The sequence below is a fragment of the Poecile atricapillus genome, chromosome 4 (assembly GCF_030490865.1).
Source record: "Poecile atricapillus isolate bPoeAtr1 chromosome 4, bPoeAtr1.hap1, whole genome shotgun sequence".
NCBI lineage: Eukaryota > Metazoa > Chordata > Aves > Passeriformes > Paridae > Poecile > Poecile atricapillus.
The window spans coordinates 39,474,790-39,487,331 of NC_081252.1; positions in this window are offsets into that span (position 1 = coordinate 39,474,790).

Genomic DNA, 12,542 nt, shown 5'->3' on the forward strand with positions numbered 1-12,542 from the left:
AACATTTGAGCTTAGTAACTCCACCTATGTAAATGCTCTCTTCTGCTCACTTTATCCCACAGCCTGATGCAGGTGGGGCTTTTTGTGGATGAAGGTGTAAAATGTAGAATAGCATCTCACAAATGAGTCAGCCATGCTCCTTTGGGGTGGGGGAATGCAAACAGCAGTTGAGCTGTTTTAGAAAGGCAGTAGACAGAGGTTAAATGCCATGAATATTGCTTTTTGCTTGGGTTTCTTTATGCTACACCCAACGTACCTTGTTCAGTTTTGGGCTGCTTGATTCTAGACAGGGATTTGTTTAGCCTAGAAAAAAATGTCTGTAGTAACAGCTAATTGTTTTCCTCCAGTACTTAGGAGCTAAGGAAGAGCTGTGACCAGGCTTTTCAGACAAGTACAGTGAAATAAATAATCACAGTCACAACAGAAGCAATATGGCAAGTTTGTACTTTTACATATGAAAAATATTTTTCTTTATGAGATTGGTGAGGTACTGAAGAAAGTGGCACAGAAAGGTGCTGGAGTTTCAGTACCTTCTTTTAATTTTCTGAAGATATTCTAAATTTCACAGCACAGAGCTATTTTGAAGTATGAAAATAGCATGGAGCTATCTTGAAGTATGAGCCTGGATTTTTAATATAATTACTAGTATTAATTGTGTAATTAGGTAATTTCAATCTTCTCTGAGTATTTTTAATGTTTAAGAGAGATAGATCTGTATATTCCTATTATCTGGAAATTATACTCAGATATACTAGTGTTGAGTTTTGTTTCAGCTGGCAATGTTATCACTTTACTGGTTTAGAACACACCAGTAGTTTTCTGGAGTCCCAGTACATAGCTAAAGCAATGTCCAGAAGGTATAATTCAAGATCATAAAACACCATACTTTTTACAGACCTCAAACTGTAGATTTTCATCATTTACATGCCCCTTTAATTCTCAATATTATTTTATATTCCATTGAATAATAAGTATTGATTATTGTGAGTTTTCTGTAATTGCAAGTCATAAATACTCAAAAACTTAGAAGCCATTTAGTAAGAAATGTTTTCTCAGAAACTGGACCATTTAGGAGAATTGAATTGGAATATTGGAATTATTTTTAGCTGGAAAACTCAGGTTGAGATTGATTTTGAAATGTCCTTAGTGTAGAAGAGTGTAAGGGTATTCTACTGAGGAACATGTGAACATAATGGTATTGAGATTCTCATTATAGTTGCAAATGTTGCTACGAAATGAACTTGCTTCCATTCCTTTTACATGTGAAGACCTATGATTCATAGAAAAGTATTTTCAATAAAAGAGCATAGAAAAAGCATTGGTTAGCTTTTATTTGACTCATATTTCCTCTCAGCGTAATAAATTTTGGCTCTTCTTTATGGCTAGGACGACAAGTGCCTTTTAAGACACATTGTAAATGCTCTGTATCTTTATATAACCTTCATGTAATAATTTCTTAATACTCTTGTAGATGAATAATTACACAATTTATGAAAAATATATTGAGGTCATTTGATAACACAACTAGTTATTAATATAAGAATATTGATACCAACTGGGGAAAGTAATTACCTGGCAACACTTAAGCAAATTCTGTCCAAGCACAGCAAGGCCAGAGAACTCTTTCCAGAGGATGTTATTACTGTTTCAGAATTTGAGAGGATTTATATCACAATATAATAGGTTTTTTCTTGAAATACAAGAAAAATAAGCACTTGTTAAACCCAAATTAGATGAGATAGCAAGATGAGACAGCTTACACAGAATATTAAATGAGTAAAAGAAAAAAAAATATGGCTAATATTTAAAAGACATCTGGAATTTTGCAGGAATAAAGTTTTAATCACTCCTTAAAGATTACTTTTAAAAACCTAGGTAAAGGTGGCATTGATTACTGAAGTTGTAGCTCAGCAGTGACAGCAATTCCTGTGAAACACCAGGTTGTTCAGTGATCACGTGTGCTCAGAGCAGAGGCTGTGGTGGAAAGAAAGGGACAAGATAATTCAGGACTCCTGCTCTTCAAAGACTTGCCTTATCTTCTTATGTGCCTTATGTGCCTTTTCTAGGTAATTTACTTGACTATTATCTTTGGGTTTTTAGGAATTATTTTTAGACTGCGACCCCTAGACCTGTTAAAAGATATTCAGGGTATCTGGTCTCCCTAAAGCAAAGCTCACTGACATAAAGGAGATTTAGCTATTTGCTTCTTGCTCTAGCTATTTTTAGCGATTGTTTATATGGCAGGCAAGACTGTCAGGTCCCTCTCGCCTTAGGGCAGACACTTCTGTGTTTTTTAAAAGTCTTAATTCAAGGTATGAAAGGGCCCTGGAAATCTTAGTTTGTTTTGTGGGTTTTTGTTTTTGTTTTTCTCTTTTTCATTTTGATATAAATTTTTACTTTTTAATGTAATATAGCTAGTGTTAATGTTGATCATAATGATTATTTTACTTCTTTCAACCATGATAACCCTAGGGCTGGGCAATAAAAACAGCTGAGCTACCATTTGGTAATTACTTCCACAGAGACAGTAAATAAAAGATTAGCCCCACCTTTTCTCAAAACTGCTGGTAGCTGTTTTTCAGACAAAATTGTTTGACATTTAGCTAGAGACATATAGTAAGCAAAATTGTATAAGCAGTGACAGGAAAAACTACTCATTAAATTTACTCATTAAAAAAAACCTAGAGCTTTCCTTACGTGAATAGACAGAACAGCTGTTTAGGGAGGAGGAAGTCAGTGGCAATAGAATTGAAATGATGGACAGTAATTTCTGCCAACAAGGAAAAAGGAATTGTTCTTTCTTGTTTCAGTCTATTAAAATCACCCTGGAAAAAGTACTTTGGACTTTTGTTTGCAAAATAACCCTTCACTAGTACAGAATGAATGGCAGAAAATAGGGAAAAAGACATAAAAGGTCTTATGACTTTTTAATTAAATGAAATTAAAGTTGAGAGGAGATTTTTTTTCTGACCTACACTAAATATTTAGATTTGTGATGCATGAACTAAAACGTAGCCTTTAATGACAAGGAAATATAGTGGTATAAAAAAATTTGCCTTCTGCCTATTGACATAGCTAGATCAATGTTTGATTAGTTCACAGATGGTAATTAAATTAAAGCTTGGAAGTGCAATGGATAGAGCATTGATTTTTCCTGTTGATTAATCAAGAAGCAACAATTTAGATGCTGAGAGAGAAAAAAAAGTTTGCCAGAAAATATAATTGCTACTAAAACACACATTGCAAGGCAATGACAAAATCAATAGAAGACTGAAGTCATACAAGTCTGGGTACATCTAATTGCTCAAGATTATTCAGTCTAAATTCTGTATTGGCATTACACTACCTATAAACTTATTGATTTCAGCATGAAATTTGGTCTGGCACCTACAGAACACTCTACTCTTTTTTATTTTCCTTTCTCACCAGGGGTCTTCCCTTGCTGAAATCAATAGCAGAACTCATTAAATCTCAATAATGCATGATCATGGAATATTGATACTAAGCATCAATAAGACACATTTGCATGAAAAATGGGAGAAAAAACTGGTAACAATGGCAGCTATAATGATGAGGCTTTTGCTTTGCTACATTAGTTGCCTGGTTTAAATCCAATTGAAAAATATCAGTTGACATACAGGTCTATTATAAGGATCAGGATTTGAATAAAGAATCCAGGAAAGCATCTCTGTGTATCCTTGACTTCAGTTGTAGAAGTAAAGTCAGTAGAAGTCAAATGATCATTCATTCAAGTATAAACCTAAGGATGTGTAAAAAAACTTTTTGCTTGATCAGTTGAAATATACAAAATATGTAACTATCCAAATATTTAATGCAAATGTCCTTTGAAAGCTTTATTTTTTTCTCCATGTGACTGGGGATCTGTAAAAATGTATGTTTTGGAGAAACAGCCTACCATTTGTGCTTTTCTGAACTCATATTTGTTTGAACAAATGCATCATATTTTAATTTTCTTTTACTGTTCCAGAGATCTCAACGATTACTGTGTGATGAGAGTCAGCCAGTACTTACTATGTGGTTTTGTTGTCCCCACATGCCTTTCAAAATCTGTCCAATATCAGGATTTCATATTGCTCCCCAAGTTCCCATTTGGGCTAGAGTCTGTGCAATTGTCGAACTTTGTAGCTGAGTGACATTTAGAGATGAATACTTCTAATGTTTCCACATAGTGTACTTTGCTTCCCTATTGGAACTATAAAGACACTCTTTTATTATGCTTTAACATATAATCATTACCAAAACGGGCTCCATTTAGACAAAAGTACTTTCAAAATCCAAAGCTTCAGATATAATTTGCTGAGGCCTCAGTGGCTGAATGAAAATACGCCTGCCTGTCTAGTATGCCAGGTGTCCCATTAGAGATATGATAGCTCTTTTCAATCTCAGTGATTAATATACTGTGACATCTATAGATGGATGGGAATTGAAGCTGATTCTATGTTACAGAATACTATCTGGTAATTTAGGATATGCATCTATCTCTCCATATACATGCACATGTACCTTTTACATATGCAGATGTAAATAAAATTCTAGCAGAGGTAAATGGACTTCTATCAATTTGGCAAAAATTTAATTATAATTAGAAATATTTTAAACCTGTCTTGTTTATACACATAGTAATTTTCCTCTAGACATTATCCTGCTTTCACTTGCTAGCCTTCTGAATACCATCTATACTCCTACATTTCATCCTACATTTCACTGAAATGGAAAGCTGCTGGAAGCCTCCAATCCATTAATGAGGACTTACAGGTTTGAAGGAAAGTATTTTTTCCCATGTCACAAGAAATTAACATTTTTGTCATGGCTATGGAAAATGAGAGATGTGAACCCTGGCTACTTAAATAAGTGCGTTATTTTGGGAGATTAAGCAAAATCTTGGTCAAATATATCAACAACACAGAAGTGTAATGTGATCAGAAGTATTGTTTGAGTGGGAAAGCTGCAGATCTCCAAGCAGATCATATCACATACCCAGCATCACGGTAGAAAGTAAGGTGGTTAACTGAAAAACATGCCTTCTCAGATAAAAGAAACAAATGGGTGAGGTGGCTGAGAAAAGTAGAATGGAAAGTTCAAAAGTCAGACATAAAAGGCAACACCATGAATACGTCCCTCTATCCTTAAAGAGATTCCTGTGGAGAGGAGAACGTAAGATACATGCTGGACTTGCTAATTTAGGACTGAGCTGCTTTGCGAAAAAAATTATTTTGGGAGAAGAGATTGGTTTAGTTGAACAAATCATAAAAATCACAAAATGTGCTGAATTGGAAGGAATACATCAAGATCACTGAGTTCCAACTCCTGGTGCAGGACACCCCAGGAATCACACCATTTGCCTGACAGCATTGTCCAAACACTTCTTGATCTTGAAAGAAATAACATTCACATTTTAGTTGTTAATAACAAAATCCTGTTTTCCTCACTTACATATTTTGTTAAAAATGGTTAAGATATTAAAACATTAGATTAGAAATATATCAAAGGCCAGTTACATAACACAAGCAATTAGTTTATGCTCACTAATGTTCTTATGAAAGTAGTTTTTTCAGAATATTTGGGGAATATATACATTGTAAAAAGTAATAGTTTCCTCAAAACCATTATTCTAAACTCATAAATCTTGATAGAACTTAGTATACAGATATATTTTTATATAGTGTAGCATATGCTGTGTCTATGCATGCTTATGTATACAAATACACATCTAAAACAACTGCCATGGAACATGTAATGGGCAGTTATGTTGAAGACCAATTTGAGGTGTAGCTTTATGGTGATTGCACTACAGTAATACCTGAGCAGCTTTCCTTGCTCACAGTCACCTCAAGAAATCTGCTACTGTTTCATACAAAGTCATGTTAATTACTCCAAATCTGCCCTTCAACTACTTCTCCTCATGAAGCCTTAATCTCTACCTGGAAATACCGGGGAATTTAATTTATTTGTGTGCATTGTCTGTACAGGGCATGGGATTAGGCATCTAAACTTACTTGAATGGATGCTGTCAAGTGGTCATGACTGGATCTTAAGTCTCTTGTCCTTTGATCTAAATACAGATACCTAATCTTGTCCCCCATCTTTAAAGGTTATCCTGTCTGGGAATTGATATGAAATCCTGTCTGTTAGTGATAATTAGTGTATACTGCATTGTGATTGTTGCTTCATTAACTAAAATAAATTTAGACTTTGATTTATATTCATTTATATTGTACGTTTTTAGCTGCATCCCAGTATGTCATTTATATTTCTTGGTTTAGTCACTTAATGGGCTACAGAATTTAAGAATTTGTCTGTAATAGTTCCCAAATCTCTATTTAGGTCAATGCCCCGATATTCATTTTCCATTTAGCAGCTATACACTGTCTCTTTTTTTTGATCCAAATTCATTAATATGCATTTATCTGCCTTTGTCATCCATGAGCGAGGTGCATTTATTTTTTATATCATTACATGTTGCATTGCTTTTCTTCATTTGTCATTCTTTCTAAGCACAATTGATAGAGTATTAGGAACTAATCCACAACACACCAAATCACTGTATTTCTTTTTACTGATTTGATATAAAGAAACACTGAGGTTGGTTCTGTACCATTTATACAGTTGTCTACAACTTGGACAAGTAAATTACAAAATCTTCATCAATTACTCTACATTCATGAATTATCAACTATAAATAATTTCTCACATTGTCCTGTCTAATATTTTCTGTTCTTTAAGTTTTTTTAAAATTTCTAAAGTGATTGTCATCCCATGGCAAAGAAGAAATTGGCATGATGTGTTGAGACAAGTAAGCATATACCTCAAATATCAATAATCCTATTTCACATACCTTCAGTGTACTTGCTTATCTGAGGGTGAATGGTTTTCTTTCATTAGCACAACTGTATATACTGTCCTTCTCAGATGCATGTGCAAAAATGTGTAAATACTCTATGAATAGCTACACAGATGGACATTGATTTCTTGCCTGCTAATATCATTATCATTAATTTTTTTATTCAGTTTCCAACTATATAATTCAATTGAATCATATTTTACTACTTGGCAAGGTATAGAACTCTGATTATAAATCAGATACCCCCTTCAGATATCTGCTGGAAGCACAATCTGCTCTATATAAAACATTTTTTGTATGGGTTTCTATTCTTGTTTATCACTACGTTCTACTCAATTTGATCAAAACACCATCATAAAAATCACTGATGATCTTAAATGTGGTTTCCTACAGTATTATACTCTTTAAGTTCTGCTGGTTTGTTTATTTATTTATTTTATTCCATCATCTTTTCTCACAAAGAGGAAGGTCCTGACTTCTGTTGCCAGGACCTGGCCCTTAGTTGACTTTATGCCCAACCCCATCATTTTGGGAAAATATACAATTAAAAGTGGTCTTTTGGATAGTATATTTAGCACATTCTTAGCGAAGTCTGGCCTGAAAGATTTATTCAGTAATGCCTAGAAATTCACAGACAGGCACAGTAACTAAGTAAGTCCTGGAGACTGGAAAATATATTTCTCATTAGATAAAGATGGACAGATAGACTCAACTGTAGTATAAGTGTATGAAAGTTATTTTTTTATTTACATATTTAAGATGTTTTCCAAAGGCTTCTTAGAAAATCTGCTCACATGTTTAGTACATGAGAAGCTGTTAATGAAAAATACAACTGTAAATTCAATGCATGAATGGGGGAGAGGAGGAGTGCTGTTCTGAGCAATGTCAGGGACATTTTTCTTGCTGAATGAGAAGTGGTGTAAGAACAGTAGTTCCAAACCTCGTGTAAAGCAATAGAAAGACTTTTGGCAGATAGATCAGGTCTGCACAGACTGAAGATCCAAGATTAAACAAAACAGGGTCATTACAACAGAATGGTAACTACCCAAGTAAAACCAATTCTTAGTAAGTTGCTCTGCCCCTGGTTATTGCATTAGCCTTGTGTAATCCCTTCATTACAGGGTGACTGCTAGGTTCTCTTTCTCTACTCATATACTGAAAAATATTAATGCTTATAAAAAAAACTCCTCCATCATCCTTGAATATTATGAACCCTTTTCTGATCTTTTGTTAACATCAAATGCCCTCTGATTCTGTAGTACACATTTTTACTTGCATACTGCAATTACATAAATAATTTCTTTGGGAAAAAGCTAGTGTATAATTTTCAGAGCTTATTTAAGTGGATATTTTAATATTTATAATACATTTAATCTAAAGGCATTTAGATCCAAGTATCTTGATAAACTGATATTGATTTGTTTAACTGCCCTAAAAAATTGGATAGTACAATTTCTCTTGTTGATTAGTAAATGCTCTGTTTTTTTCTGGCTTTATTTTTCAAATGGTTGGCAGAATGTTTGGGGGAAACTGAAGTATCTTTTGAAAACTGCAATATTAGGGTTTTTTTTAAATTTTATTTTCATGCTATGTTTAGAAGTGTGATCATTGCAAAGATTTATGCTCTCACAAAATATAGTGATGAGATTTCCAAAAAACAGATTTAATAGTTCCCTTTAAAAAATATGAAAATTATTTTAGCAAGAAGCAACTGTGAATTATACACAGTGACATCTATAATATTTATGTGAAATATGCACAAGCAAATGTGAAATTTATGAAAACCCCCAGTCATTCATTGTTTCTCAAAACATTCATTCATTCATTTATGAATGAAATCATAAAATTGCTGCTGGAACATCCTCAGCAGGTTTCAAATGTACTTTCCAATTATATAAGAGTCATTCACCATCTGTCAACCCCCATATCTGGTCATTTGTCTGTATGACGACTCACTGCAGGGTGCTATAAGTACCACCATTATTTAATCAATACTCTGTCTATTTGCACCCCTCTTGACAACTTGTGTCCGTATCATTCATTCATTGTCAGCCTACCATCAACATGGCAAGAAAGGCATCTCTGGCTGCTGTCTCATGGCAGCTGCTGCCTTTGGACACATCTGTTCCACATCCATCCCATCACCTCTGAGTCCATTCTCATTGCAGAACCAGTAACCACAAAGCTACTTTATCCCATGCTTCTCCCAAAGGAGGAATGGAAATTTGCCCAGTGAAGTTGATATCTTGGAAAAAAAGACACTCATCTGATATAAAGAAAGAGTGAAAAGAAGATACTGTTTTCCTTTCCATGGAGATGGAGCCTCTTCATGGAAAACACCAGGAAGTTCTAGTGTGAGGAAAATTTCATGGATGCTCCTTATTTCCTCACGTACCTCAAGATGTTCCTTGTGGGACAGAATTCCTCTTCTCATTCCTCTCATGCAGGAGATCATGGAACCAGTTACACTTTGTACAGTGGGTATACCTGAGATTATTAATTAAAAACTGCCTTCAATGCTGAAATTTGCTGGGTATGAATGCTGAGCAACTTGCTATGACCAACATGGGAAGGGTCTGTAGGAAAGACTAGAAAAGGAAAACCTGTGAAATAAGTTGCAACAAGAGCTGCAGATACATTTTGAAAAGAAGCTTCTGCTATTACACATGACAATTTCAAATTTTATTTTCTCATACAATGTCGCTAAAGGACACGGAATGATTCCCATGGACACGTCTCAGTGGTATGACAGGAAAAGAAGTAACTTTATTTTCTGACTCCAGTATTTATAGATTCTTGACAATGACCAGGGATTGGATAACTAAGTTACCACCTTCCCAATCACACTGGTGATGTGAAACATCCATCAAAAGATGTTTCTTAGAAGGAATGTGTAAACACTTATGTTTACAGTTACTTCCCTGGGAAAGTAACTAAAACTATGAAAACAAGATCAGAAGGCTTAATTTTCAGGGAGACAATACAATTAAAATTCTCACAGCAAATCAGCATATATTACTACGAAGTCATTAGACTAGCATCCATTTTATCTTTCTTTATAATGTGGTAGTTGTATGCCATCACTTTTCCTTAGGGAAGTTGAGAAAGGGTCTCCTTTGAAGTCAGTTCTACTGTTTGTATGCTTTATGCAAGTAACCAGTCTGGATGAACTTAATCAAGGGCCCTTTATTCTGTGTGGTAGGAATCTGTTAAAGACAAGTTTCCAGGTGGAGTAATTAGTCATTGAAGAAGATCTCCTAGCTACAATAGCCTCTCTTGGATGATACACTTACAGATTAACTAACTTTCACCAATGAAGGTGGAAAGAAAGGAAAGTAGTGCAGTGTTTCTTTAAGCAGAGTAAAGACAGGAATGCTCATTTGCAGCAGACTTACATTTGGTTAGTTAAATTTTACAGTGGCATAAAATATGGTTTCTAGATTTGTTATTAATTGACTGCAGAGTTTTGAAATGTATCAGAAGTGAGGGTCAGCTATATAAAATGTTAATTTCACTGGTAGAATGAAACAGAATTTAAAGTTTAATGAGAAATGCTTATCTGAAGTGGGAATAAGAGAAAAGTTATTACAACTTCTAGTGGTATAGGTATACAAGATTTAACCCTGCCCGTGGGAGAGGTTGAAACAATTCTCATCAATAATGAAGAATAATAAGGATAATAGCATGAAATTCATAGATCACCTTCTGTTTGCAAGCAGAGTATCATAAATTATTACTCTCTGACATTAGGTTAATAAGTGTACACAGATCCCAGGAGAAGGTTTTCCAGATCTTTTCCTCTTTTGGCTTGTTTTCTGCCTCCACAGAAGGAAGAGTCACCTTGGAATTTGAATGACCTTACAGTTTTCCTTCAGCTCAACACAGAGCATCCACACAGAGCATCCTTCTGCCAGTGAAGCAACAAAACACTTTTCTTAGTTATTTTAAATTACATACTCAAAAGCATTAGTGCCTAAAATATAGGAAGCAATTAGTATTCTAGGAGAGGACAGCATGAACACAATACTTCACCTTATATAAATAAAGAAGGTAATAAATATAAGTGAGGAGATAAGGCTGCAGCTAAACTATGCAGAAGAGATGTAAGAGATTAATGTATGCTAATAAATTTCCCTTGAAGTAAAGAACCATAGCCAAGAAAGGAAAACCTGTCCTAATGATATTAGACAGAAAAAATATGGATCACAATTGCTGGCAAAGATTCTAAATGTGGAAATTCTCATCGGCTTTTAAGTGATTTTATCTCCAGTATTTGGCCAGCACTAGCATCTGACACACGTGAATGGCCAACACTGGAAACTGGCCCCCAGCTTTGAATATGAACTTCAATACAAGAGCATATTTACTTCCAAAATCCTCAGAGAAGACAGAAAAAAATCCTGATAATTCTCACTTCAAGTTACAGCCCAAGACTGATAATCAGGGATCTTCTCCCTACTGCAACAAAAGTTGCAATTAAAAGAGGAAAAACAAGTCATCCTAGAAGGCCAAATGTATCCTAGGCAACTTGAGAAACTGTCATGGTTTTAAACCAGTAACTAAAAAATTACTTATTTTTTGCTGTGAGATATGGATTAGAACAAGAGCAAAACAGGCTTAAAACTTAAAAGGAATAAAGAAAGTTTATTAACAAACTATAATAATAAGAACACCAGAATAAACTTCCAGAAAAACTCTTTTTATCCCCTACTACCCACCATTCCCTTGTTCACATGACAACAGAGACAAAAACTCTGGAACTTTGGTGTTTAAAACAGTCCCAATTCTTGCTAGAGTCTTTTCATCAGTTTTTGTAGAGAAACAGAAGTCTCTTTCTGCTAATTTATGGAGTTTCTCACAAGAAAACTATTTCTGCTATAGTTTCCTATTGCCCTGATGTCAGCTGCCCTGAAATCTGTCATCAGTTCACTCCTCCCATTTCACATCACTCTGAGGTGTGTATGGGTCATGGGTCTAGGGATGTCATTTTAAGAATGAGTTATTCAAAGGCAAAAAGTCTTCTTCATCTGTCTCTACTAGAAAACTGTTTTCTCATTGCCTCTCAAGGCTTCAAATCTTCCAGCACTTCACTGTATCACAATTATTCTACTTTTTACTCAAAATCTACACTTTGAACACTCCATTCCTCCCTACATGGTCTATCATGAATTAAAGGAGTTCTTTCAGGACTTTATTGTCCATCTCCATAGCTTTAACAGAAAGATATTTCAGCTTATAAAAGCATCTCCTTATTCTCTACCTTTCCTGAAGCTTCTTTTCTTTCCTGTCACTGGTAGTTTATAAAGTCTCTTTTCATGTTGATTACTCTCTTTTTCTTTCTCTGGATAAAAAAAATATTGATCTGCACATCTCATCTGGGTAATGAAAGGGTTAAAATCTTGCCCAGGCTTTGTAGATGGTTCTGTGATCTCTGCCGGAGCAGCAGCTGGAGCTGTCTACAATAGAAGATTCCTCATGGCTGCTCTGGAAAGTGTAGTCGCCGCCTCAGCCTGCCGCAGGTTCAGAGCCCTTTTCTTTCTTCACTCGGCAGTTTCTGATGAATTCTCTCACGGCAAAACCTGCAGCCGAGCCAGGGACCGGCCTGGCCCGGCCAGAGCCCGGGACAAGCCCCGCAGCCCCCATCTCCCGGCCGGGAGCCGCTGGGCCCAGCCCGGCCCCC